This window comes from Pimephales promelas, chromosome 2 (genome assembly GCF_988280905.1).
Source record: "Pimephales promelas chromosome 2, fPimPro1.hap1.1, whole genome shotgun sequence".
Lineage (NCBI taxonomy): Eukaryota > Metazoa > Chordata > Actinopteri > Cypriniformes > Leuciscidae > Pimephales > Pimephales promelas.
Window position 1 is genome coordinate 27,912,989 of NC_142770.1, and position 26,712 is coordinate 27,939,700.

General features: G+C 48.5%; 12 non-coding genes and 2 pseudogenes across 12 annotated transcripts; all 14 read left to right on the forward strand.

Moving 5' to 3' along the window:
- The first annotated feature begins 515 nt into the window (after positions 1-515).
- LOC148996219 (U2 spliceosomal RNA) lies at positions 516-706 on the forward strand. Its single transcript, XR_016148332.1, has one exon. It is a non-coding gene; the product is annotated as a U2 spliceosomal RNA (small nuclear RNA).
- Positions 707-1,038: 332 nt separating this feature from the next.
- On the forward strand, positions 1,039-1,203 carry LOC148996220 (U1 spliceosomal RNA). Its single transcript, XR_016149410.1, has one exon. It is a non-coding gene; the product is annotated as a U1 spliceosomal RNA (small nuclear RNA).
- A 6,577-nt stretch (positions 1,204-7,780) lies between these two features.
- LOC148996221 (U2 spliceosomal RNA) lies at positions 7,781-7,957 on the forward strand (annotated as a pseudogene).
- Positions 7,958-8,289: 332 nt separating this feature from the next.
- Positions 8,290-8,454, forward strand: LOC148996222 (U1 spliceosomal RNA). The gene has a single exon (XR_016149415.1). It is a non-coding gene; the product is annotated as a U1 spliceosomal RNA (small nuclear RNA).
- Positions 8,455-9,565: 1,111 nt separating this feature from the next.
- Positions 9,566-9,756, forward strand: LOC148996223 (U2 spliceosomal RNA). Its single transcript, XR_016148334.1, has one exon. It is a non-coding gene; the product is annotated as a U2 spliceosomal RNA (small nuclear RNA).
- Positions 9,757-10,089: 333 nt separating this feature from the next.
- LOC148996224 (U1 spliceosomal RNA) lies at positions 10,090-10,254 on the forward strand. The gene has a single exon (XR_016149420.1). It is a non-coding gene; the product is annotated as a U1 spliceosomal RNA (small nuclear RNA).
- A 1,111-nt stretch (positions 10,255-11,365) lies between these two features.
- On the forward strand, positions 11,366-11,556 carry LOC148996225 (U2 spliceosomal RNA). Its single transcript, XR_016148339.1, has one exon. It is a non-coding gene; the product is annotated as a U2 spliceosomal RNA (small nuclear RNA).
- Positions 11,557-11,888: 332 nt separating this feature from the next.
- LOC148996226 (U1 spliceosomal RNA) lies at positions 11,889-12,053 on the forward strand. The gene has a single exon (XR_016149426.1). It is a non-coding gene; the product is annotated as a U1 spliceosomal RNA (small nuclear RNA).
- A 1,111-nt stretch (positions 12,054-13,164) lies between these two features.
- LOC148996227 (U2 spliceosomal RNA) lies at positions 13,165-13,355 on the forward strand. The gene has a single exon (XR_016148341.1). It is a non-coding gene; the product is annotated as a U2 spliceosomal RNA (small nuclear RNA).
- A 333-nt stretch (positions 13,356-13,688) lies between these two features.
- LOC148996228 (U1 spliceosomal RNA) lies at positions 13,689-13,853 on the forward strand. The gene has a single exon (XR_016149435.1). It is a non-coding gene; the product is annotated as a U1 spliceosomal RNA (small nuclear RNA).
- A 1,111-nt stretch (positions 13,854-14,964) lies between these two features.
- LOC148996229 (U2 spliceosomal RNA) lies at positions 14,965-15,155 on the forward strand. The gene has a single exon (XR_016148342.1). It is a non-coding gene; the product is annotated as a U2 spliceosomal RNA (small nuclear RNA).
- A 333-nt stretch (positions 15,156-15,488) lies between these two features.
- LOC148996230 (U1 spliceosomal RNA) lies at positions 15,489-15,653 on the forward strand. Its single transcript, XR_016149442.1, has one exon. It is a non-coding gene; the product is annotated as a U1 spliceosomal RNA (small nuclear RNA).
- A 6,578-nt stretch (positions 15,654-22,231) lies between these two features.
- On the forward strand, positions 22,232-22,404 carry LOC148996231 (U2 spliceosomal RNA; annotated as a pseudogene).
- A 333-nt stretch (positions 22,405-22,737) lies between these two features.
- Positions 22,738-22,902, forward strand: LOC148996232 (U1 spliceosomal RNA). The gene has a single exon (XR_016149447.1). It is a non-coding gene; the product is annotated as a U1 spliceosomal RNA (small nuclear RNA).
- Positions 22,903-26,712: the final 3,810 nt, after the last annotated feature.

Here is a 26,712-nt window from a genome sequence, read left to right on the forward strand (position 1 = left end):
CAGATCGGGCAAAAAACCTAGGACTAGTGTGCAAAAGTAGGTTTTTCAGAAAATCCAAAATACCCGAAAATCTCGCCAGCGCGACCACCCAATCCGAGGCATGCATCTTGTTCGGCTCGAGCCAAGGATTCCGGTGATGTAAGACACTTGGGTCTGCGACCGACGGTCGAGGAGTTACGAGCCATTTCGTACTTTTGATCGCTGCAGCGCCACCTTGGGGCCGATCGGGGCGAGCCTTGGTGAGGTTGTAGTACCGGGCCGGTCCTACCATCCCTCAGAGTTTCAAGTCTCTACCACGGACGCTTTGGTCTGCCCGCTCACTTTTAAGGCGGAATGTTGATGATCCAAAATCCCAGGTTGCACTCCAGAGTGTCTTTGCTGTGCACTCTGTTGTGATCCATTTTCGGTGTCAACCAATCTGAGCTGAGCTTGTTTGCCGGCGACCTTAGACCCTCTCGCCGCGGCCCAGGTGGGCGTGGCCTTTGCCGGCTCCCCCGCCTCGGCGTCGCTGCGTCATCGCTTCTCGGCCTTTTGGCTAAGATCAAGTGTAGTATCTGTTCTTATCAGTTTAATATCTGATACGTGCCCTACCCGGGCACCACATATTAAATTGATTTTTGGTCCTGGGAGATGGAATAGGGGCTTGCTCCGTCCACTCCACGCATCGACCCGGTATTGCAGTACTTCTGGGAACGGTGCACCCTCCTAAAGTGTTCAATGAAAGAAATGTAGTGGTCTTGTGTGGCAGACGGTGATAATGGAGCTAGTGTGAGTGGGTGTTGTAGGTGATCATGTGCTATACTAGCCTGGGTAGAATTGTGGTGTAAAAACAAGACAAAAAGGAACCCCTGTTCCTCTGTCGGTTTAACATCTGATCCGTCCACTATTCGGGGACGGCGCATTATGTACATTTATGGCTCATGGAGCCGGATGCGGAGCGTGCAAAAAAAAAAAAAAAAGCCCCTTTTTTGACTGGCAAACCGCTGGTGAGGATTGGGGAGAGGGACAGGGTGCTTCTGACTGAAGGCCTGGGAATTCATACTTACCTGGCAGGGGAGACACCATGATCAGGAAGGTGGTTCACCCAGGGCGAGGCTCGGCCATTGCACTCTGGGTTGTGCTGACCCCTGCGAATTCCCCAAATGTGGGAATCTCGACTGCATAATTTATGGTAGTGGGGGACTGCGTTCGCGCTCTCCCCTGGACAACACTGGTTAAAAGGGCAGATTGTTAAAGCTCCACTTGAGGTTCTTTTGTTTTGTTTTTTTTCTCCACTTCTTCAATATCCAGAGGCAGTCCAGAGAGTTGAACTGCGGCGGTTGCTCGAGAGATACGAAACAGTCTAGGACCGGTCTGTGTGAGGAGGGTTTTCTTTTTTCTCCTCAATTCTTCAAATAGTCTCCAATATTTGACGGACGACTTAGTTCACAGCAGTTGTCCTGGAGGCAAAGTTGTTCGGAATGAGGAGTTCTATCATGTGGTATGAAAACATTGTGCACGTGTGAAACGTCACGTGATACACAGCCACCCATGTTGTGTTTTTTTCTGTTTACAGCGCCACCAAGTGGCCAGTCGCCGCATTCCTCTTCACGTGACCACGGGCTGAGCCCGTACACAGGTGTACCGAGTTGGGTGCAATTGTCTCATTCCGTTGGAGAGTTATAGCCGTTCAAGTAAAGCCCGCCTCGCCCACCCCCAACGTTTTGGCGTACCGTCGCCAACGTGGATGGAAATTCCAACTGTTTCCCGATCCCTGTTGGCAGTCAGACTCCAGAGAATCTTTCTGCACCGGTTTGGGTCAGATCGGGCAAAAAACCTAGGACTAGTGTGCAAAAGTAGGTTTTTCAGAAAATCCAAAATACCCGAAAATCTCGCCAGCGCGACCACCCAATCCGAGGCATGCATCTTGTTCGGCTCGAGCCAAGGATTCCGGTGATGTAAGACACTTGGGTCTGCGACCGACGGTCGAGGAGTTACGAGCCATTTCGTACTTTTGATCGCTGCAGCGCCACCTTGGGGCCGATCGGGGCGAGCCTTGGTGAGGTTGTAGTACCGGGCCGGTCCTACCATCCCTCAGAGTTTCAAGTCTCTACCACGGACGCTTTGGTCTGCCCGCTCACTTTTAAGGCGGAATGTTGATGATCCAAAATCCCAGGTTGCACTCCAGAGTGTCTTTGCTGTGCACTCTGTTGTGATCCATTTTCGGTGTCAACCAATCTGAGCTGAGCTTGTTTGCCGGCGACCTTAGACCCTCTCGCCGCGGCCCAGGTGGGCGTGGCCTTTGCCGGCTCCCCCGCCTCGGCGTCGCTGCGTCATCGCTTCTCGGCCTTTTGGCTAAGATCAAGTGTCTGGTCCCAAGGTAGAGACAGCGATCGCCTCTTGGAGGTTTTTCCGGCTCGGGTCCTTCCGTGACTTGAGCCTCAAACTTTTGAGAGGTACATTGATCCAGCTGCTTTTATTCCGGTTCGGTTTTAAGGTAAGACCTTTTTATCTATTTATTTATTTATTTATTTATTTATTGTTTTTTTAAGTTTTAGGCTGTTGGTGCCTCCACCATGTCGGCTGCCCGTGCCGGCATGCGGAGGCACCACAGCGTGCGGTTTTTATTTAAAGAGGTGAATGGTAAGCTCCTGGGGTTGTCACGTCTTGACTTCTCCAGGAAGCTGATCCAGAAAACCCTCAATTTTAAACCTGATGACTTGAACTGCTTGGTAACTCTCCCCCTGAACAAAGGTTTTGATTTAAGTTTCAAAAGCGCTTCCCTGTTAACTGAATTCTGGCAAAGGTTTGATGCATGCAAAGCCCAGTTTTCAATGTTTACTGTGGAAAAACTTTCTGACAATTCACTTAAAACTGTGATTGTCAGGATGTTTAATGAAACTGTGAATGGAGAAGACATTTGTGTCTGGTTGGGTAGATTTTGCACTGTTCGGGGGCAACCAGTCAAAGTGTTAGATGAAGACGGCATCTGGAATTGCTCCTGGCGAATTCCCATTAAACAATGGGAAGACGCCGGGGGCTACCAGGGCCTGAAACATCTACCTTCAATGATTGTGTTGGGAGAGAACAGAGGCTACATTCACTATCAAGGAATGCCTAAATTGTGCAGAAAGTGTGGGAGAATGGGGCATTTAGCCGATGCATGCAATGAATTAACATGTGGGAAGTGTAGAGGAATTGGTCATACTTTTGAAGAATGTACCATTGGCAGAAGGTGTAATCTTTGTGGTGAAACTAACCATCTCTACAGAGATTGCCCTAAAAGTTTTGCCAACAAATTGAAAGGTAACAAAATGGCCGCCCCACATGTGGAACAAACAAAAGAGCAAAGGAAGGAGGAGGCGGTCCCTGAGGTTTTGGCGGGAAATTCTATTTCCCAGCCAGCCTCAGGGAGTGGGCAAGAGGAAGGAAGTGGGGCGGCCATAGGGGCGGAGCCAAGTTTTAACAGCAAACAGAGTGAGGAAGCCGTTCCCCAACAAGAGATAAGCGAAAACAAAATAGAGGAGGAGGATGTAACGGCTTCCTCACTCTACACCGTATCGGAGGTTAGCGTGGTGGATAGTGGGGGTGAATCCGAGGGTTCACTTCCCAATGCTCAGGTGCAAAAAAGGTCTGCGAGATCTCCTCTGCTTCAAACAGAGGAGAAAAGGCTGCGGGCATCGCTCCGGCTAGATAGTACCTCCTTGGTAGATCTAGACCGTGTGTGGCCCGCAGATTCTCCCAATGAAGTCTCCTTTTTGCACGTTAAGCTAATAACATCGTCGCCGAAGGATCCACAAGAGGCCCTCTCTGTGGACTCCAAGGTGACGAGCATTTGCCCTCCTGATCCCAGTTTTTCTGGGGAAAAGGAGAAGCAAGTGATACATGACATAACATGATTTTAATGTAACTTTCTGCAGTCTTTTGGTTTTATTCTTCTATTAATGCTTGTATTTTTAACCTTACTGCTCATGGCCCTCACTATCTCTACAATCAATGTGAGAAGTGTGAGGTCTACTCTGCGAGCACAGAGTGTGTTATCCTTTTTAAAAACTTTTAAGTCAGATGTGTTTTTATTGCAAGAATGTGGTTTGCCTTTTTTAACAAATTACAGGAAGTGGGAGGAGATTTGGACCCCAGGATTTTCCATTTGGAGTGGGTCCAATTTTAACAAAAATGACGGTGTTGCTATTTTAATAAAAAATCCCAACCTTTTGGTGAAGGGCAGCACTGTGGTGAGGGACGGGCGGGCAATTTTAGCAAATCTGACTTTTTTAGGTAAGGATCTTAATATTTTAAATATGTATGGTTTTACAGAAAAAAAGAACAGGTATGAGCTTTTAGAAGACTCGCAACCCCACATGCTAGGCAGGGCTCCCCTAGTGGTAGCAGGGGATTTTAATTGTGTTTTATCAAAAAATGACAGAAAGAGGGTAGGAGATGATTTTAAGGTAGACAAGACATCGGTTTTATTACAAAATATAGTCAAAGATTTTAAGTTAGTCGACTGTTTTAAAACAATGCATCAAAGAGAGGAGGGCTTCACCTGGTTCAGTGGTGACGGTGCCAGAGCCTCTCGAATTGACTATGTTTTTACAAGGGACCTCCCGCCGACCGATGCTACATTGACCCCCCTCTTTTTTTGCGATCACATGATGCTGTCTTGCACTCTTTCACTTCCCACGGGTGTGACTGCAGGGGGAGGGCTGTGGAAGCTGAACTGTTCCCTGTTAGAAGACGAGGAAGTGGTAAAAGAGTATAGGGAGCAGTTCAGCCAATGGCAGACCCTCCAGGACTTTTACGACTCACGTGCACAGTGGTGGGAGATGGTGAAACAAAGGACAGGATGGTTTTTTAAACAAATTGGGAGAGAAAAAAAGAATAAAGAAAAAAGACGCATGATGGGGTTGCAAAAAAGACTGCAGAGATATTTTAACCTTTTAAACAATGGATTGGATTTTACAAATGAAATAAAAGAAGTAAAGAAAGAAATGTCAGATCTGTCTGAAATAAAGAGCAAAGGTGTCATTTTAAGATGTAAAGAAAGGGAGTTAGAGGAAGGAGAGAAGTGTACCAGATATTTTTTTAAAAAGACAATAGCTCGGGGAGGGTCCATCAATGCTTTAAAAACTTTTAGAGGGGAGGAAGTAAACACAACTGACCAGATTTTAGGGGAAATTGAAAGTTTTTACAGTAATTTATATGACACTAAAGAGGTACACAATGGCACCTTAGAGGAAGTTTTAGGGGTTTTAGATAAAAAAGTTAACAGTCCAAATGTGCTTTTATCCCAGGATTTTAATCTTTTAGAGTTGAAAAAAGCTTTAAAGGGTTTTAAGAAGGGGAAGTCACCGGGCATGGACGGACTCCCCTTTGAGTTTTACCTGACTTTCTGGGACATTTTAGCACACGACTTACTTACAGTTTTTAAAGAATTTGAGACTCTTGACAGACTTCCAGACAGCTTTAGAGTAGGGATAGTTACACTACTGTACAAAAAAGGAGACAAGACTGACTTAAGAAACTGGCGACCAATCACTCTTTTAAATTATGATTGTAAACTTTTTAGTAAAATTTTAGCTACACGCATGTCGACCGTTTTAGAGGACGTAATCCACCTGGATCAAGCTTGCGCTGTGCCCGGCAGGAAGATCACGGACAGCCTAATACTGATCAGAGACGCCATCTGTTATGCGAGAGACAGAAACATTCGGCTTGTAGTCCTAAATTTAGACTTCGAAAAAGCATTTGATCGAGTTTCGCACCAGTACCTCCTTCAGGTACTGCAAAAAATGGGCTTTTCTGAGAGGTTTCTAGCTTGGGTGGGACTGCTGTATGAGGACTTGGGCAGCAAAATTCTTGTAAATGGGCATCTTACCAAAGCTGTAAATATCCGCAGCGGTGTCCGTCAGGGGTGTCCCTTATCTCCCCTTCTGTACGTGGCTTGTATTGAGCCACTGGCACAAATCTTGAGAAGGGATAAATGGATTAAAGGACTAGACATCCCAGGAACTGGTGGACTGACGGCGACCTGTGTTTTATATATGGACGACGTGACCCTTTTAGCGACTGACCTTTTATCAGTACGAAGAGCAATGGACTTGACTGACTGGTACGGTCGGGCCTCGGGCGCCAAGCTTAACAGGAGTAAGTCCGAGGCCCTGCTCTTCGGGCCGTGGGGGGACGTTGACAAAGGCGGACTAGATTTGGATTTTAAAGATAATAATTTGAAAATTTTAGGTGTGAAATTTGACAGGGAGGGTGGAGGACAGGGTAACTGGACTGACATGTTAGGGAAAGTTAGGCAAAGACTGGGCTTTTGGGGACTAAGACAACTGACGTATGAAGGCAAGATTTTAATTTTTAAAGCTGTGATTTTACCACTGATTTTACTTGTCTGTTCTGTTTTTAGTCCCCCAAGACGATTCCTAGCCAAGTTGGAGAGGGCGGTATTTTATTTCCTGTGGGGGTCCAAGTGGGAAAGACTCAAGAGGGAGGTCGTCAAAAAGAAAAAAGAGAATGGCGGAAAAGGGCTCCCAGACCCCCACCTGTTTTTAGGCAGCCGCTTCACTGCCCTCCACATTAAATACGCCCTGACCCCATCCAGAGAACACAAGACAGCAGCCATGACCCGATTCTGGATGGGGTCATACTTAAGATCTTTGAAAATTTTACCCGTTGATCTTAAATGTCCAGTGTCTTTTAATCTGTCAAAAGAACATCTTTTTATTAAGAATTTTTTAAAGAAATACCTTTTAGAAACGAATGATGCCACTGTTTTAACTAACCACAAGTCTCTTGTCTCTCTTGTGCAGGATCGAGAATCGGTGAGTCCAGTTCCAGGCCTCACACTAGGTGAGGCCAAAGACGTTTGGAGGAACGCAGCCCACCCAGCTCTCCAGAACAGGCTTAAGGACTTGTCGTGGATGGTGGCCCATGAGATCCTCCCGGTCAGGGCGGTTATGCACTCCAGAGGCATGGCCAAAAACCCCACCTGCCCACGGTCCGGATGTGGTTCCCCGGAGACCGTCTACCATCTGCTCTGGGAGTGCGGTGCTGCGCGGGACCTGTGGGCCAAGACCAGCCCCCTGTTTTTCCCGTGCCTGCCGGCGGGTCGGGCCCAGGTGGGATACAGGCTCGCCATCCTGGGGGTGGGTCAGGGCTTGAAGGAGCTAACATCACAGCAATTTACCTCGCTCTGGCTCACCCTCAACCATATCAAGGATGCCATCTGGGCCACCAGAAACCTGCTGGTGGGGAAACGCGTTACGGTGCCCCTCCACGCGTGCGAGCAATTAGTTAGATCTGCGCTGCAGGAGGCGCCGGACGTCGTTATTCGGATGGGGGGGCTGGGGTCACACCAAAGAGGTCCCGGCCACCCCCGATCCTGGCCGCCCGTAGATGCACCCTCACCACACCGGCTACGGGAACAGCGGGCCAGCGGGCCGGAGGAGAGGGGATCTCCGCTGGGCGCTGGAAGCGAGGAGTCCGGGGCCTGTTCTGGAGACCTGGAGTGAATGGACATTCTTGATAGGGACTCACCCTCGATCCTGTACAAGAGATGTTTTATGTGGCATAATTTATTGTTTTATTGGTTTTTATCTGACATGTTTTATTGTTTTATTCCTATTATTTAAACCATTTACCTTTCTTTTAAAACATACATGGACTTTTTACACAACACACAAACACAAGAAACTTTTAACAGTATATAATGTGTCCCTTTTAATATGTGTAAAAATGTGATCTAAAAGAAAAAATGTACATGCAAATGGAAATAATGGAATGACACTGTGACAATAAAACTTTTCGAAAGAAAAAAAAATCTGTTCTTATCAGTTTAATATCTGATACGTGCCCTACCCGGGCACCACATATTAAATTGATTTTTGGTCCTGGGAGATGGAATAGGGGCTTGCTCCGTCCACTCCACGCATCGACCCGGTATTGCAGTACTTCTGGGAACGGTGCACCCTCCTAAAGTGTTCAATGAAAGAAATGTAGTGGTCTTGTGTGGCAGACGGTGATAATGGAGCTAGTGTGAGTGGGTGTTGTAGGTGATCATGTGCTATACTAGCCTGGGTAGAATTGTGGTGTAAAAACAAGACAAAAAGGAACCCCTGTTCCTCTGTCGGTTTAACATCTGATCCGTCCACTATTCGGGGACGGCGCATTATGTACATTTATGGCTCATGGAGCCGGATGCGGAGCGTGCAAAAAAAAAAAAAAAAGCCCCTTTTTTGACTGGCAAACCGCTGGTGAGGATTGGGGAGAGGGACAGGGTGCTTCTGACTGAAGGCCTGGGAATTCATACTTACCTGGCAGGGGAGACACCATGATCAGGAAGGTGGTTCACCCAGGGCGAGGCTCGGCCATTGCACTCTGGGTTGTGCTGACCCCTGCGAATTCCCCAAATGTGGGAATCTCGACTGCATAATTTATGGTAGTGGGGGACTGCGTTCGCGCTCTCCCCTGGACAACACTGGTTAAAAGGGCAGATTGTTAAAGCTCCACTTGAGGTTCTTTTGTTTTGTTTTTTTTCTCCACTTCTTCAATATCCAGAGGCAGTCCAGAGAGTTGAACTGCGGCGGTTGCTCGAGAGATACGAAACAGTCTAGGACCGGTCTGTGTGAGGAGGGTTTTCTTTTTTCTCCTCAATTCTTCAAATAGTCTCCAATATTTGACGGACGACTTAGTTCACAGCAGTTGTCCTGGAGGCAAAGTTGTTCGGAATGAGGAGTTCTATCATGTGGTATGAAAACATTGTGCACGTGTGAAACGTCACGTGATACACAGCCACCCATGTTGTGTTTTTTTCTGTTTACAGCGCCACCAAGTGGCCAGTCGCCGCATTCCTCTTCACGTGACCACGGGCTGAGCCCGTACACAGGTGTACCGAGTTGGGTGCAATTGTCTCATTCCGTTGGAGAGTTATAGCCGTTCAAGTAAAGCCCGCCTCGCCCACCCCCAACGTTTTGGCGTACCGTCGCCAACGTGGATGGAAATTCCAACTGTTTCCCGATCCCTGTTGGCAGTCAGACTCCAGAGAATCTTTCTGCACTGGTTTGGGTCAGATCGGGCAAAAAACCTAGGACTAGTGTGCAAAAGTAGGTTTTTCAGAAAATCCAAAATACCCGAAAATCTCGCCAGCGCGACCACCCAATCCGAGGCATGCATCTTGTTCGGCTCGAGCCAAGGATTCCGGTGATGTAAGACACTTGGGTCTGCGACCGACGGTCGAGGAGTTACGAGCCATTTCGTACTTTTGATCGCTGCAGCGCCACCTTGGGGCCGATCGGGGCGAGCCTTGGTGAGGTTGTAGTACCGGGCCGGTCCTACCATCCCTCAGAGTTTCAAGTCTCTACCACGGACGCTTTGGTCTGCCCGCTCACTTTTAAGGCGGAATGTTGATGATCCAAAATCCCAGGTTGCACTCCAGAGTGTCTTTGCTGTGCACTCTGTTGTGATCCATTTTCGGTGTCAACCAATCTGAGCTGAGCTTGTTTGCCGGCGACCTTAGACCCTCTCGCCGCGGCCCAGGTGGGCGTGGCCTTTGCCGGCTCCCCCGCCTCGGCGTCGCTGCGTCATCGCTTCTCGGCCTTTTGGCTAAGATCAAGTGTAGTATCTGTTCTTATCAGTTTAATATCTGATACGTGCCCTACCCGGGCACCACATATTAAATTGATTTTTGGTCCTGGGAGATGGAATAGGGGCTTGCTCCGTCCACTCCACGCATCGACCCGGTATTGCAGTACTTCTGGGAACGGTGCACCCTCCTAAAGTGTTCAATGAAAGAAATGTAGTGGTCTTGTGTGGCAGACGGTGATAATGGAGCTAGTGTGAGTGGGTGTTGTAGGTGATCATGTGCTATACTAGCCTGGGTAGAATTGTGGTGTAAAAACAAGACAAAAAGGAACCCCTGTTCCTCTGTCGGTTTAACATCTGATCCGTCCACTATTCGGGGACGGCGCATTATGTACATTTATGGCTCATGGAGCCGGATGCGGAGCGTGCAAAAAAAAAAAAAAAAAGCCCCTTTTTTGACTGGCAAACCGCTGGTGAGGATTGGGGAGAGGGACAGGGTGCTTCTGACTGAAGGCCTGGGAATTCATACTTACCTGGCAGGGGAGACACCATGATCAGGAAGGTGGTTCACCCAGGGCGAGGCTCGGCCATTGCACTCTGGGTTGTGCTGACCCCTGCGAATTCCCCAAATGTGGGAATCTCGACTGCATAATTTATGGTAGTGGGGGACTGCGTTCGCGCTCTCCCCTGGACAACACTGGTTAAAAGGGCAGATTGTTAAAGCTCCACTTGAGGTTCTTTTGTTTTGTTTTTTTTCTCCACTTCTTCAATATCCAGAGGCAGTCCAGAGAGTTGAACTGCGGCGGTTGCTCGAGAGATACGAAACAGTCTAGGACCGGTCTGTGTGAGGAGGGTTTTCTTTTTTCTCCTCAATTCTTCAAATAGTCTCCAATATTTGACGGACGACTTAGTTCACAGCAGTTGTCCTGGAGGCAAAGTTGTTCGGAATGAGGAGTTCTATCATGTGGTATGAAAACATTGTGCACGTGTGAAACGTCACGTGATACACAGCCACCCATGTTGTGTTTTTTTCTGTTTACAGCGCCACCAAGTGGCCAGTCGCCGCATTCCTCTTCACGTGACCACGGGCTGAGCCCGTACACAGGTGTACCGAGTTGGGTGCAATTGTCTCATTCCGTTGGAGAGTTATAGCCGTTCAAGTAAAGCCCGCCTCGCCCACCCCCAACGTTTTGGCGTACCGTCGCCAACGTGGATGGAAATTCCAACTGTTTCCCGATCCCTGTTGGCAGTCAGACTCCAGAGAATCTTTCTGCACCGGTTTGGGTCAGATCGGGCAAAAAACCTAGGACTAGTGTGCAAAAGTAGGTTTTTCAGAAAATCCAAAATACCCGAAAATCTCGCCAGCGCGACCACCCAATCCGAGGCATGCATCTTGTTCGGCTCGAGCCAAGGATTCCGGTGATGTAAGACACTTGGGTCTGCGACCGACGGTCGAGGAGTTACGAGCCATTTCGTACTTTTGATCGCTGCAGCGCCACCTTGGGGCCGATCGGGGCGAGCCTTGGTGAGGTTGTAGTACCGGGCCGGTCCTACCATCCCTCAGAGTTTCAAGTCTCTACCACGGACGCTTTGGTCTGCCCGCTCACTTTTAAGGCGGAATGTTGATGATCCAAAATCCCAGGTTGCACTCCAGAGTGTCTTTGCTGTGCACTCTGTTGTGATCCATTTTCGGTGTCAACCAATCTGAGCTGAGCTTGTTTGCCGGCGACCTTAGACCCTCTCGCCGCGGCCCAGGTGGGCGTGGCCTTTGCCGGCTCCCCCGCCTCGGCGTCGCTGCGTCATCGCTTCTCGGCCTTTTGGCTAAGATCAAGTGTAGTATCTGTTCTTATCAGTTTAATATCTGATACGTGCCCTACCCGGGCACCACATATTAAATTGATTTTTGGTCCTGGGAGATGGAATAGGGGCTTGCTCCGTCCACTCCACGCATCGACCCGGTATTGCAGTACTTCTGGGAACGGTGCACCCTCCTAAAGTGTTCAATGAAAGAAATGTAGTGGTCTTGTGTGGCAGACGGTGATAATGGAGCTAGTGTGAGTGGGTGTTGTAGGTGATCATGTGCTATACTAGCCTGGGTAGAATTGTGGTGTAAAAACAAGACAAAAAGGAACCCCTGTTCCTCTGTCGGTTTAACATCTGATCCGTCCACTATTCGGGGACGGCGCATTATGTACATTTATGGCTCATGGAGCCGGATGCGGAGCGTGCAAAAAAAAAAAAAAAAGCCCCTTTTTTGACTGGCAAACCGCTGGTGAGGATTGGGGAGAGGGACAGGGTGCTTCTGACTGAAGGCCTGGGAATTCATACTTACCTGGCAGGGGAGACACCATGATCAGGAAGGTGGTTCACCCAGGGCGAGGCTCGGCCATTGCACTCTGGGTTGTGCTGACCCCTGCGAATTCCCCAAATGTGGGAATCTCGACTGCATAATTTATGGTAGTGGGGGACTGCGTTCGCGCTCTCCCCTGGACAACACTGGTTAAAAGGGCAGATTGTTAAAGCTCCACTTGAGGTTCTTTTGTTTTGTTTTTTTTCTCCACTTCTTCAATATCCAGAGGCAGTCCAGAGAGTTGAACTGCGGCGGTTGCTCGAGAGATACGAAACAGTCTAGGACCGGTCTGTGTGAGGAGGGTTTTCTTTTTTCTCCTCAATTCTTCAAATAGTCTCCAATATTTGACGGACGACTTAGTTCACAGCAGTTGTCCTGGAGGCAAAGTTGTTCGGAATGAGGAGTTCTATCATGTGGTATGAAAACATTGTGCACGTGTGAAACGTCACGTGATACACAGCCACCCATGTTGTGTTTTTTTCTGTTTACAGCGCCACCAAGTGGCCAGTCGCCGCATTCATCTTCACGTGACCACGGGCTGAGCCCGTACACAGGTGTACCGAGTTGGGTGCAATTGTCTCATTCCGTTGGAGAGTTATAGCCGTTCAAGTAAAGCCCGCCTCGCCCACCCCCAACGTTTTGGCGTACCGTCGCCAACGTGGATGGAAATTCCAACTGTTTCCCGATCCCTGTTGGCAGTCAGACTCCAGAGAATCTTTCTGCACTGGTTTGGGTCAGATCGGGCAAAAAACCTAGGACTAGTGTGCAAAAGTAGGTTTTTCAGAAAATCCAAAATACCCGAAAATCTCGCCAGCGCGACCACCCAATCCGAGGCATGCATCTTGTTCGGCTCGAGCCAAGGATTCCGGTGATGTAAGACACTTGGGTCTGCGACCGACGGTCGAGGAGTTACGAGCCATTTCGTACTTTTGATCGCTGCAGCGCCACCTTGGGGCCGATCGGGGCGAGCCTTGGTGAGGTTGTAGTACCGGGCCGGTCCTACCATCCCTCAGAGTTTCAAGTCTCTACCACGGACGCTTTGGTCTGCCCGCTCACTTTTAAGGCGGAATGTTGATGATCCAAAATCCCAGGTTGCACTCCAGAGTGTCTTTGCTGTGCACTCTGTTGTGATCCATTTTCGGTGTCAACCAATCTGAGCTGAGCTTGTTTGCCGGCGACCTTAGACCCTCTCGCCGCGGCCCAGGTGGGCGTGGCCTTTGCCGGCTCCCCCGCCTCGGCGTCGCTGCGTCATCGCTTCTCGGCCTTTTGGCTAAGATCAAGTGTAGTATCTGTTCTTATCAGTTTAATATCTGATACGTGCCCTACCCGGGCACCACATATTAAATTGATTTTTGGTCCTGGGAGATGGAATAGGGGCTTGCTCCGTCCACTCCACGCATCGACCCGGTATTGCAGTACTTCTGGGAACGGTGCACCCTCCTAAAGTGTTCAATGAAAGAAATGTAGTGGTCTTGTGTGGCAGACGGTGATAATGGAGCTAGTGTGAGTGGGTGTTGTAGGTGATCATGTGCTATACTAGCCTGGGTAGAATTGTGGTGTAAAAACAAGACAAAAAGGAACCCCTGTTCCTCTGTCGGTTTAACATCTGATCCGTCCACTATTCGGGGACGGCGCATTATGTACATTTATGGCTCATGGAGCCGGATGCGGAGCGTGCAAAAAAAAAAAAAAAAAGCCCCTTTTTTGACTGGCAAACCGCTGGTGAGGATTGGGGAGAGGGACAGGGTGCTTCTGACTGAAGGCCTGGGAATTCATACTTACCTGGCAGGGGAGACACCATGATCAGGAAGGTGGTTCACCCAGGGCGAGGCTCGGCCATTGCACTCTGGGTTGTGCTGACCCCTGCGAATTCCCCAAATGTGGGAATCTCGACTGCATAATTTATGGTAGTGGGGGACTGCGTTCGCGCTCTCCCCTGGACAACACTGGTTAAAAGGGCAGATTGTTAAAGCTCCACTTGAGGTTCTTTTGTTTTGTTTTTTTTCTCCACTTCTTCAATATCCAGAGGCAGTCCAGAGAGTTGAACTGCGGCGGTTGCTCGAGAGATACGAAACAGTCTAGGACCGGTCTGTGTGAGGAGGGTTTTCTTTTTTCTCCTCAATTCTTCAAATAGTCTCCAATATTTGACGGACGACTTAGTTCACAGCAGTTGTCCTGGAGGCAAAGTTGTTCGGAATGAGGAGTTCTATCATGTGGTATGAAAACATTGTGCACGTGTGAAACGTCACGTGATACACAGCCACCCATGTTGTGTTTTTTTCTGTTTACAGCGCCACCAAGTGGCCAGTCGCCGCATTCCTCTTCACGTGACCACGGGCTGAGCCCGTACACAGGTGTACCGAGTTGGGTGCAATTGTCTCATTCCGTTGGAGAGTTATAGCCGTTCAAGTAAAGCCCGCCTCGCCCACCCCCAACGTTTTGGCGTACCGTCGCCAACGTGGATGGAAATTCCAACTGTTTCCCGATCCCTGTTGGCAGTCAGACTCCAGAGAATCTTTCTGCACCGGTTTGGGTCAGATCGGGCAAAAAACCTAGGACTAGTGTGCAAAAGTAGGTTTTTCAGAAAATCCAAAATACCCGAAAATCTCGCCAGCGCGACCACCCAATCCGAGGCATGCATCTTGTTCGGCTCGAGCCAAGGATTCCGGTGATGTAAGACACTTGGGTCTGCGACCGACGGTCGAGGAGTTACGAGCCATTTCGTACTTTTGATCGCTGCAGCGCCACCTTGGGGCCGATCGGGGCGAGCCTTGGTGAGGTTGTAGTACCGGGCCGGTCCTACCATCCCTCAGAGTTTCAAGTCTCTACCACGGACGCTTTGGTCTGCCCGCTCACTTTTAAGGCGGAATGTTGATGATCCAAAATCCCAGGTTGCACTCCAGAGTGTCTTTGCTGTGCACTCTGTTGTGATCCATTTTCGGTGTCAACCAATCTGAGCTGAGCTTGTTTGCCGGCGACCTTAGACCCTCTCGCCGCGGCCCAGGTGGGCGTGGCCTTTGCCGGCTCCCCCGCCTCGGCGTCGCTGCGTCATCGCTTCTCGGCCTTTTGGCTAAGATCAAGTGTAGTATCTGTTCTTATCAGTTTAATATCTGATACGTGCCCTACCCGGGCACCACATATTAAATTGATTTTTGGTCCTGGGAGATGGAATAGGGGCTTGCTCCGTCCACTCCACGCATCGACCCGGTATTGCAGTACTTCTGGGAACGGTGCACCCTCCTAAAGTGTTCAATGAAAGAAATGTAGTGGTCTTGTGTGGCAGACGGTGATAATGGAGCTAGTGTGAGTGGGTGTTGTAGGTGATCATGTGCTATACTAGCCTGGGTAGAATTGTGGTGTAAAAACAAGACAAAAAGGAACCCCTGTTCCTCTGTCGGTTTAACATCTGATCCGTCCACTATTCGGGGACGGCGCATTATGTACATTTATGGCTCATGGAGCCGGATGCGGAGCGTGCAAAAAAAAAAAAAAAAAGCCCCTTTTTTGACTGGCAAACCGCTGGTGAGGATTGGGGAGAGGGACAGGGTGCTTCTGACTGAAGGCCTGGGAATTCATACTTACCTGGCAGGGGAGACACCATGATCAGGAAGGTGGTTCACCCAGGGCGAGGCTCGGCCATTGCACTCTGGGTTGTGCTGACCCCTGCGAATTCCCCAAATGTGGGAATCTCGACTGCATAATTTATGGTAGTGGGGGACTGCGTTCGCGCTCTCCCCTGGACAACACTGGTTAAAAGGCCAGATTGTTAAAGCTCCACTTGAGGTTCTTTTGTTTTGTTTTTTTTCTCCACTTCTTCAATATCCAGAGGCAGTCCAGAGAGTTGAACTGCGGCGGTTGCTCGAGAGATACGAAACAGTCTAGGACCGGTCTGTGTGAGGAGGGTTTTCTTTTTTCTCCTCAATTCTTCAAATAGTCTCCAATATTTGACGGACGACTTAGTTCACAGCAGTTGTCCTGGAGGCAAAGTTGTTCGGAATGAGGAGTTCTATCATGTGGTATGAAAACATTGTGCACGTGTGAAACGTCACGTGATACACAGCCACCCATGTTGTGTTTTTTTCTGTTTACAGCGCCACCAAGTGGCCAGTCGCCGCATTCCTCTTCACGTGACCACGGGCTGAGCCCGTACACAGGTGTACCGAGTTGGGTGCAATTGTCTCATTCCGTTGGAGAGTTATAGCCGTTCAAGTAAAGCCCGCCTCGCCCACCCCCAACGTTTTGGCGTACCGTCGCCAACGTGGATGGAAATTCCAACTGTTTCCCGATCCCTGTTGTGGCAGTCAGACTCCAGAGAATCTTTCTGCACCGGTTTGGGTCAGATCGGGCAAAAAACCTAGGACTAGTGTGCAAAAGTAGGTTTTTCAGAAAATCCAAAATACCCGAAAATCTCGCCAGCGCGACCACCCAATCCGAGGCATGCATCTTGTTCGGCTCGAGCCAAGGATTCCGGTGATGTAAGACACTTGGGTCTGCGACCGACGGTCGAGGAGTTACGAGCCATTTCGTACTTTTGATCGCTGCAGCGCCACCTTGGGGCCGATCGGGGCGAGCCTTGGTGAGGTTGTAGTACCGGGCCGGTCCTACCATCCCTCAGAGTTTCAAGTCTCTACCACGGACGCTTTGGTCTGCCCGCTCACTTTTAAGGCGGAATGTTGATGATCCAAAATCCCAGGTTGCACTCCAGAGTGTCTTTGCTGTGCACTCTGTTGTGATCCATTTTCGGTGTCAACCAATCTGAGCTGAGCTTGTTTGCCGGCGACCTTAGACCCTCTCGCCGCGGCCCAGGTGGGCGTGGCCTTTGCCGGCTCCCCCGCCTCGGCGTCGCTGCGTCATCGCTTCTCGGCCTTTTGGCTAAGATCTAGTGGTCTGGTCGGACGTCTGAGACAGCGATCGCCTCTTGTTGGACTTGGTCTCGTGTGTTGCTTGTCACACGGGACATACACCCTTCAGGAGGTACATTGACAAGCGGCTTTTAATTGACGACTCGTTCTACGAGGAATCTTCTGGTTTTAAGGTAAGCAGGTTTTAATTTATTTATTGTATATTTATTGTTGGATTTTAGCCGCAGCAGGCTAGTGGTGCCTCCAACATGTCGGCTGCTCGTGCCGGCATGAGGAGGCACCACAGCGTGCGTTTTAAATTTAAGACAAAGGAGGATGGCACTCTCCAGGCGATGTCCAGGCTGGACTTTTCCAGGAAGTGCATCCAACAGACTCTCGGTTTTAAGGCTACGGATATAAACTGCTTGTTGACTCTGCCCCTGAATCATGGCTTTGATGTTAGTTTTGCTTCTGCTTCCTTGCTAAGTACTTTTTGGGCTCGGTATGAATTGTGTAAAGCCAATTTCTCCATGTTCACTGTGGAAAAACTGACTGATAATTCACTGAAAGTGGTGATTGTCAGGATGTTTAATGAAACAGTTAGTGGAGAGGACATTGCTGTATGGTTGGCAAGATATTGCTCTATTCGTGGTCAACCAGTCAAGGTTTTAGATGAAGACGGTATCTGGAGCTGTGCGTGGAGAGTGCCCATTAAACAATGGGCAGATCCCAACAGCTACCATGGCCTGAGTCAAATTCCTTCTATGATTGTGTTGGGAGAGAATAGAGGTTACATCCATTATCAAGGGATGCCCAAGCTATGCCGCAAGTGTGGCCAACTTGGGCATCTCGCCGAGGCGTGCCAAGAAGTAGTGTGTAGGAAGTGCAGAGAAATTGGACACACTTTTGAAGAGTGCAAAAATGGCAGAAAGTGCAACCTCTGTGGAGAATCATCCCATCTCTACAGAGACTGCCCCCAAAGTTTTGCCAACAAGCTAAAAAACAACAAAATGGCCGCCCCACCCAAAGAACAAACGATAAAGGAGGCGGGCCCTGAGGTTTTGGCGGGAAATTCAAATCCTCAGCCAGCCTCAGGGATTGGACTGGAAGAAGGAAGTGGGGCGGCCACAGGGGCAGAGTCAACTCGAACAGCTGGTCAGGGGGAGGAATCCAATCCTCAAAATGATAATGGTAAAGAAGAGGTGGACGACAAAGAGGAGGAAACGGCTTCCTCCCTTGTCACCGTGTCTGAGGCTAGTGGGTCAACTAGTGGGAGTGAGACAGATTCTTCTCTTCCCAATGCTCAAGTGCAGATAAGAACTGCGAGATCTCCTCTGGTCCAAACAGAGGAGAAAAAGCTGCGGGTAGCGCACCGGCTAGATAGTTCCCCCATGGAAGATCTAGACCGTGTGTGGCCCACAGACTCTCCTAATGAAGTATCTTTTCTGCATTTTAAGCTAAGAACATCGACGCCAAAGGCTTCACAAGAGGTTCTCTCTGTGAGCCCTGAGACGTCAAGCACTTTCCTCCCTGATCCCAGGCTTTCTGGGGAAAAGGGACGGCAAGTGCAACAAGAAATAACCTGATTTTAATTAAATCTCTGTAGTCCTTTTGTTGCTTTTAAATGTCTCATACCCTTTTAACCATACTGCTCATGGCTCTCACTATCTCCACCATCAATGTGAGAAGTGTGAGGAGCAATATACGAGCACAGAGTGTCCTATCCTTTTTAAAAACTTTTAAGTCAGATGTGTTTTTATTACAAGAATGTGGTCTGCCTTTTTTATCCAATTACAGAAAGTGGGAGGAGATTTGGACCCCAGGAGTTTCCGTTTGGAGTGGGTCCAATTTTAATAAAAATGACGGTGTCGCCATTTTAATACAAAACCCCAATATCTTGGTGAAGGGCAGCACTGTGGTGAGGGACGGGCGGGCAATTTTAGCTAATCTGACTTTTTTAGGTAAGGATTTTAACATTTTAAATGTGTATGGTTTTACAGACAAAAACAATAGGTATGAGCTTTTAGAAGACCTGCGGCCCCACATGTTAGGTAGGGCTCCCCTAGTGGTAGCAGGGGATTTTAATTGCGTTTTAACCAAGAAAGACAGGAAGAGGACAGAGGATTTTAAAGTTGATAAAACGTCGGTTTTATTGCAGGATTTAGTTAGAGATTTTAAATTAGTGGACTGTTTTAAAGCAATGCATCAGAGAGAGGAGGGCTTCACCTGGTTCAGTGGTGACGGCACCAGAGCCTCTCGCATTGACTACGTTTTTACACGGGACTGCCTGCCAACCGATGCAACATTAACCCCCCTCTTTTTTTCAGATCACACAATGCTGTCATGCACCCTTTCACTCCCCACTGGTGTGACTGCAGGGGGAGGGCTGTGGAAGCTGAACTGCTCCCTTTTGGAAGATAAAGATGTAGTCAGTGAGTACAGGGAGCAGTTCAGCCAATGGCAGACCCTCCAAGACTTCTACGACTCACGTGCACAGTGGTGGGAGATGGTAAAAGAACGGACGAGACAGTTTTTTAGAAAGATAGGAAAAATCAAAAAGAATAGATTAAATCGACGCATGATGGGGCTGCAAAAACGACTACAGAGATATTTTAACCTTTTAAACGATGGGATTGATTTTAGTGAAGAAATCAAAGAAATAAAGCAAGAAATGTCAGTTTTATCCGAAATTCAAAGCAAAGGTGTCATTTTAAGGAGCAGGGAGAAGGAGATTGAGGAAGGTGAAAGGTGCACGAGGTATTTCTTTAAAAAAATTATTTCACGGGGTGGGGCAATCACAGCTTTGAAAAGTGGAGGGAGGGAGGTTTATACCACAAAAGAAATTTTAAAGGAAACTGAAGTATTTTATGAAAACCTATACAGCACCAAAGAAGTCCACAATGACACGTTACAGGAGGTTTTAGAGTTTTTAGAAAAGAAAGTCGATGGCGAAGGTACAATTTTATCTCAAGATTTCAACATTTTAGAAATTCACAAAGCACTCAAAAGTTTTAAACGAGGAAAGTCCCCCGGCACCGATGGACTTCCTCTGGAGTTTTATTTGACCTTTTGGGATATTTTAGCTTTCGACTTACTGACTGTTTTTAAAGAATTTGAGACTCTTGAAAGACTTCCTGACAGCTTTAGAATAGGGATAGTTTCACTCTTACATAAGAAAGGGGACAAGACTGACTTACGGAACTGGCGACCCATCACTCTTTTAAATGTCGACTGTAAACTTTTTAGCAAAATTTTAGCCACACGCATGTCGACAGTTTTAGAGGACGTAATCCACCCGGATCAAGCATGCGCTGTGCCAGGAAGGAAGATCACGGACAGCCTGGTGCTGATCAGAGACGCCATCTGTTATGCGAGAGACAGAAACCTTCGGCTAGTAGTCCTAAATTTAGACTTTGAAAAAGCATTCGACCGTATCTCGCACCAGTTCCTTTTTAAGGTACTGGGTAAAATGGGGTTTCCAGGGCGGTTCATAGCCTGGGTGGGACTGCTGTACAACAGCCTGGTCAGCAGAATTGTAGTTAATGGGCATTTATCCAAAGCTGTTAATATCTACAGCGGCGTCCGTCAGGGGTGTCCCTTATCTCCCCTTCTGTATGTGGCTTGTATAGAGCCACTGGCACAAATCTTGAGAAGGGACAAATGGATTAAAGGACTAGGCATCCCAGGGACTAGTGGACTGACGGCAACCTGCGTTTTATACATGGACGACGTGACCCTTTTAGCAACGGACATTTTATCGGTACGAAGAGCAATGGACTTGACTGACTGGTACGGTCGGGCCTCAGGCGCCAAGCTCAATAGGAGCAAGTCTGAGGCCCAGCTCTTCGGGCCGTGGGGGAACGTTGACAAAGGTGGACTAGATTTGGTTTTTAAAGATAATAATTTGAAAATTCTAGGTGTTAAATTTGACAGGGAGGGTGGAGGACAGGGTAACTGGACTGACATGTTAGGGAAAGTTAGGCAAAGACTGGGCTTTTGGGGACTAAGAAATCTGACGATTGAAGGCAAGATTTTAATTTTTAAAGCTGTGATTTTACCACTGATTTTACTTGTCTGTTCTGTTTTTAGTCCCCCAAGACGATTCCTAGACAAGTTGGAGAGGGCGGTATTTTATTTCCTGTGGGGGTCCAAGTGGGAAAGACTCAAGAGGGAGGTCGTCAAAAAGAAAAAAGAGAATGGCGGGAAAGGCCTCCCAGACCCCCACCTGTTTTTAGGCAGCCGCTTTGCCGCCCTCCACATCCAGTATGCACTGACCCCATCCAGAGAACACAAGACAGCAGCCATGACCCGATTCTGGATGGGGTCATACCTAAGAAGCTTGAAAATTTTACCCATTGATCTTAAAAGTCCAGTGTCTTTTAATCTGTCAAAAGAACATCTTTTTATTAAGACATTTTTAAAGAAATACCTTTTAGAAACAAATGATGCCACTATTTTAACTAACCACAAGTCTCTTGTCTCTCTTGTGCAGGATCGAGAATCGGTGAGTCCAGTTCCAGGCCTCACACTAGGTGAGGCCAAAGACGTTTGGAGGAACGCAGCCCACCCAGCTCTCCAGAACAGGCTTAAGGACTTGTCGTGGATGGTGGCCCATGAGATCCTCCCGGTCAGGGCGGTTATGCACTCCAGAGGCATGGCCAAAAACCCCACCTGCCCACGGTCCGGATGTGGTTCCCCGGAGACCGTCTACCATCTGCTCTGGGAGTGCGGTGCTGCGCGGGACCTGTGGGCCAAGACCAGCCCCCTGGTTTTCCCGTGCCTGCCGGCGGGTCGGGCCCAGGTGGGATACAGGCTCGCCATCCTGGGGGTGGGTCAGGGCTTGAAGGAGCTAACATCACAGCAATTTACCTCGCTCTGGCTCACCCTCAACCATATCAAGGATGCCATCTGGGCCACCAGAAACCTGCTGGTGGGGAAACGCGTTACGGTGCCCCTCCACGCGTGCGAGCAATTAGTTAGATCTGCGCTGCAGGAGGCGCCGGACGTCGTTATTCGGATGGGGGGGCTGGGGTCACACCAAAGAGGTCCCGGCCACCCCCGACCCTGGCCGCCCGTAGATGCACCCTCACCACACCGGCTACGGGAACAGCGGGCCAGCGGGCCGGAGGAGAGGGGATCTCCGCTGGGCGCTGGAAGCGAGGAGTCCGGGGCCTGTTCTGGAGACCTGGAGTGAATGGACATTCTTGATAGGGACTCACCCTCGATCCTGTACAAGAGATGTTTTATGTGGCATAATTTATTGTTTTATTGTTTTTTATCTGACATGTTTTATTGTTTTATTCCCATTATTTAAACCATTTACCTTTCTTTTAAAACATACATGGACTTTTTACACAACACACAAACAAGAAACTTTTAACAGTAAATAATGTGTCCCTTTTAATATGTGTAAAAATGTGATCTAAAAGAAAAAATGTACATGCAAATGGAAATAATGGAATGACATTGTGACAATAAAACTTTTCGAAAGAAAAATCTGTTCTTATCAGTTTAATATCTGATACGTGCCCTACCCGGGCACCACATATTAAATTGATTTTTGGTCCTGGGAGATGGAATAGGGGCTTGCTCCGTCCACTCCACGCATCGACCCGGTATTGCAGTACTTCTGGGAACGGTGCACCCTCCTAAAGTGTTCAATGAAAGAAATGTAGTGGTCTTGTGTGGCAGACGGTGATAATGGAGCTAGTGTGAGTGGGTGTTGTAGGTGATCATGTGCTATACTAGCCTGGGTAGAATTGTGGTGTAAAAACAAGACAAAAAGGAACCCCTGTTCCTCTGTCGGTTTAACATCTGATCCGTCCACTATTCGGGGACGGCGCATTATGTACATTTATGGCTCATGGAGCCGGATGCGGAGCGTGCAAAAAAAAAAAAAAAAAGCCCCTTTTTTGACTGGCAAACCGCTGGTGAGGATTGGGGAGAGGGACAGGGTGCTTCTGACTGAAGGCCTGGGAATTCATACTTACCTGGCAGGGGAGACACCATGATCAGGAAGGTGGTTCACCCAGGGCGAGGCTCGGCCATTGCACTCTGGGTTGTGCTGACCCCTGCGAATTCCCCAAATGTGGGAATCTCGACTGCATAATTTATGGTAGTGGGGGACTGCGTTCGCGCTCTCCCCTGGACAACACTGGTTAAAAGGGCAGATTGTTAAAGCTCCACTTGAGGTTCTTTTGTTTTGTTTTTTTTCTCCACTTCTTCAATATCCAGAGGCAGTCCAGAGAGTTGAACTGCGGCGGTTGCTCGAGAGATACGAAACAGTCTAGGACCGGTCTGTGTGAGGAGGGTTTTCTTTTTTCTCCTCAATTCTTCAAATAGTCTCCAATATTTGACGGACGACTTAGTTCACAGCAGTTGTCCTGGAGGCAAAGTTGTTCGGAATGAGGAGTTCTATCATGTGGTATGAAAACATTGTGCACGTGTGAAACGTCACGTGATACACAGCCACCCATGTTGTGTTTTTTTCTGTTTACAGCGCCACCAAGTGGCCAGTCGCCGCATTCCTCTTCACGTGACCACGGGCTGAGCCCGTACACAGGTGTACCGAGTTGGGTGCAATTGTCTCATTCCGTTGGAGAGTTATAGCCGTTCAAGTAAAGCCCGCCTCGCCCACCCCCAACGTTTTGGCGTACCGTCGCCAACGTGGATGGAAATTCCAACTGTTTCCCGATCCCTGTTGTGGCAGTCAGACTCCAGAGAATCTTTCTGCACCGGTTTGGGTCAGATCGGGCAAAAAACCTAGGACTAGTGTGCAAAAGTAGGTTTTTCAGAAAATCCAAAATACCCGAAAATCTCGCCAGCGCGACCACCCAATCCGAGGCATGCATCTTGTTCGGCTCGAGCCAAGGATTCCGGTGATGTAAGACACTTGGGTCTGCGACCGACGGTCGAGGAGTTACGAGCCATTTCGTACTTTTGATCGCTGCAGCGCCACCTTGGGGCCGATCGGGGCGAGCCTTGGTGAGGTTGTAGTACCGGGCCGGTCCTACCATCCCTCAGAGTTTCAAGTCTCTACCACGGACGCTTTGGTCTGCCCGCTCACTTTTAAGGCGGAATGTTGATGATCCAAAATCCCAGGTTGCACTCCAGAGTGTCTTTGCTGTGCACTCTGTTGTGATCCATTTTCGGTGTCAACCAATCTGAGCTGAGCTTGTTTGCCGGCGACCTTAGACCCTCTCGCCGCGGCCCAGGTGGGCGTGGCCTTTGCCGGCTCCCCCGCCTCGGCGTCGCTGCGTCATCGCTTCTCGGCCTTTTGGCTAAGATCTAGTGGTCTGGTCGGACGTCTGAGACAGCGATCGCCTCTTGTTGGACTTGGTCTCGTGTGTTGCTTGTCACACGGGACATACACCCTTCAGGAGGTACATTGACAAGCGGCTTTTAATTGACGACTCGTTCTACGAGGAATCTTCTGGTTTTAAGGTAAGCAGGTTTTAATTTATTTATTGTATATTTATTGTTGGATTTTAGCCGCAGCAGGCTAGTGGTGCCTCCAACATGTCGGCTGCTCGTGCCGGCATGAGGAGGCACCACAGCGTGCGTTTTAAATTTAAGACAAAGGAGGATGGCACTCTCCAGGCGATGTCCAGGCTGGACTTTTCCAGGAAGTGCATCCAACAGACTCTCGGTTTTAAGGCTACGGATATAAACTGCTTGTTGACTCTGCCCCTGAATCATGGCTTTGATGTTAGTTTTGCTTCTGCTTCCTTGCTAAGTACTTTTTGGGCTCGGTATGAATTGTGTAAAGCCAATTTCTCCATGTTCACTGTGGAAAAACTGACTGATAATTCACTGAAAGTGGTGATTGTCAGGATGTTTAATGAAACAGTTAGTGGAGAGGACATTGCTGTATGGTTGGCAAGATATTGCTCTATTCGTGGTCAACCAGTCAAGGTTTTAGATGAAGACGGTATCTGGAGCTGTGCGTGGAGAGTGCCCATTAAACAATGGGCAGATCCCAACAGCTACCATGGCCTGAGTCAAATTCCTTCTATGATTGTGTTGGGAGAGAATAGAGGTTACATCCATTATCAAGGGATGCCCAAGCTATGCCGCAAGTGTGGCCAACTTGGGCATCTCGCCGAGGCGTGCCAAGAAGTAGTGTGTAGGAAGTGCAGAGAAATTGGACACACTTTTGAAGAGTGCAAAAATGGCAGAAAGTGCAACCTCTGTGGAGAATCATCCCATCTCTACAGAGACTGCCCCCAAAGTTTTGCCAACAAGCTAAAAAACAACAAAATGGCCGCCCCACCCAAAGAACAAACGATAAAGGAGGCGGGCCCTGAGGTTTTGGCGGGAAATTCAAATCCTCAGCCAGCCTCAGGGATTGGACTGGAAGAAGGAAGTGGGGCGGCCACAGGGGCAGAGTCAACTCGAACAGCTGGTCAGGGGGAGGAAGCCAATCCTCAAAATGATAATGGTAAAGAAGAGGTGGACGACAAAGAGGAGGAAACGGCTTCCTCCCTTGTCACCGTGTCTGAGGCTAGTGGGTCAACTAGTGGGAGTGAGACAGATTCTTCTCTTCCCAATGCTCAAGTGCAGATAAGAACTGCGAGATCTCCTCTGGTCCAAACAGAGGAGAAAAAGCTGCGGGTAGCGCACCGGCTAGATAGTTCCCCCATGGAAGATCTAGACCGTGTGTGGCCCACAGACTCTCCTAATGAAGTATCTTTTCTGCATTTTAAGCTAAGAACATCGACGCCAAAGGCTTCACAAGAGGTTCTCTCTGTGAGCCCTGAGACGTCAAGCACTTTCCTCCCTGATCCCAGGCTTTCTGGGGAAAAGGGACGGCAAGTGCAACAAGAAATAACCTGATTTTAATTAAATCTCTGTAGTCCTTTTGTTGCTTTTAAATGTCTCATACCCTTTTAACCATACTGCTCATGGCTCTCACTATCTCCACCATCAATGTGAGAAGTGTGAGGAGCAATATACGAGCACAGAGTGTCCTATCCTTTTTAAAAACTTTTAAGTCAGATGTGTTTTTATTACAAGAATGTGGTCTGCCTTTTTTATCCAATTACAGAAAGTGGGAGGAGATTTGGACCCCAGGAGTTTCCGTTTGGAGTGGGTCCAATTTTAATAAAAATGACGGTGTCGCCATTTTAATACAAAACCCCAATATCTTGGTGAAGGGCAGCACTGTGGTGAGGGACGGGCGGGCAATTTTAGCTAATCTGACTTTTTTAGGTAAGGATTTTAACATTTTAAATGTGTATGGTTTTACAGACAAAAACAATAGGTATGAGCTTTTAGAAGACCTGCGGCCCCACATGTTAGGTAGGGCTCCCCTAGTGGTAGCAGGGGATTTTAATTGCGTTTTAACCAAGAAAGACAGGAAGAGGACAGAGGATTTTAAAGTTGATAAAACGTCGGTTTTATTGCAGGATTTAGTTAGAGATTTTAAATTAGTGGACTGTTTTAAAGCAATGCATCAGAGAGAGGAGGGCTTCACCTGGTTCAGTGGTGACGGCACCAGAGCCTCTCGCATTGACTACGTTTTTACACGGGACTGCCTGCCAACCGATGCAACATTAACCCCCCTCTTTTTTTCAGATCACACAATGCTGTCATGCACCCTTTCACTCCCCACTGGTGTGACTGCAGGGGGAGGGCTGTGGAAGCTGAACTGCTCCCTTTTGGAAGATAAAGATGTAGTCAGTGAGTACAGGGAGCAGTTCAGCCAATGGCAGACCCTCCAAGACTTCTACGACTCACGTGCACAGTGGTGGGAGATGGTAAAAGAACGGACGAGACAGTTTTTTAGAAAGATAGGAAAAATCAAAAAGAATAGATTAAATCGACGCATGATGGGGCTGCAAAAACGACTACAGAGATATTTTAACCTTTTAAACGATGGGATTGATTTTAGTGAAGAAATCAAAGAAATAAAGCAAGAAATGTCAGTTTTATCCGAAATTCAAAGCAAAGGTGTCA